Source organism: Choristoneura fumiferana, chromosome Z (assembly GCF_025370935.1).
Source record: "Choristoneura fumiferana chromosome Z, NRCan_CFum_1, whole genome shotgun sequence".
In the NCBI taxonomy this organism is placed as follows: Eukaryota; Metazoa; Arthropoda; class Insecta; order Lepidoptera; family Tortricidae; genus Choristoneura; species Choristoneura fumiferana.
The window spans coordinates 24,765,933-24,766,897 of record NC_133472.1 but is presented as its reverse complement, the minus strand read 5'-3'; positions in this window follow the sequence as shown (position 1 = coordinate 24,766,897).

The window sequence follows — 965 nt, the reverse complement described above, 5'->3', positions numbered from 1 at the left end:
CACACTACTTAAAATACGGAATCGCAGTGACGTGACGTGCCGTAAACGTCAGGACTTTTCGACAAAAGTCTTGTCGTTACGGGCCGTTCGCGTATTTTAACAGCGTGTGGAAAGCATGCAAAAAAAAAAACGTGCGCATACGGTGCGTCACTGCGATTCCGTGTCGTCACCGTTTTTTAAGCCTATGCATCCACCGGAGATGTGCAAGCAAGCGGAACTGTGTATGAGTCAAAATCGCAAATAACAAAGCAGCGCTAAACAAGGCTAAACGATAAAGAATTGTGTATTTGACTTCTGAATTTGTCATATTTATATCCTATATCATTAAAATATAGCCATACGAGTAGGTACTGACAATATTAAAACTGAATAAAAAGTGACTTTTTGAAATCTTATATATAGTAGTATCTTGAAAAAGCTTTTCTCTTTGCAGTAAGTATGGTGCTTAAATGGCGTGTGATAATATGCCACACGCTAGTACTTCTTTTTATATCTAAATAGAGTTTACCGCGACTTCAAATGCGTAAATTATTCGATCTGGTAGTTGCAATTGAAACCCGGGATTTTACAAAATCCCCTGGGAAATCCCAAATTATATCCTGGTCTTCATCGAGGTTGTGTAAGAACAACTGTACAAAATTTAATAAATCAACCTATCGATTGAAATTTCGATATTTTATCCCTATCCCGTGGGAATATCGGGATAAAAAGTGGCTTTTGTGTTATTCCAGACGTCCAGCTATTACCTAGTAAATTTCATCTAAATCCGTCCAGCCGTTTTAGCATGAAGGAGTAACAAAACATACACACACACACTACAAACCATTCGCATTTATATATAACTTGTTTACCCGCGACTTCGCACACGTAAATCATTAGGTCCAGCAGCTGAAATATAAATTCCGGGATTTTTGAAAATTCCGTGGGAACATCGGGAAAAAAAGTAGCCTATGTGTTATTCCAGA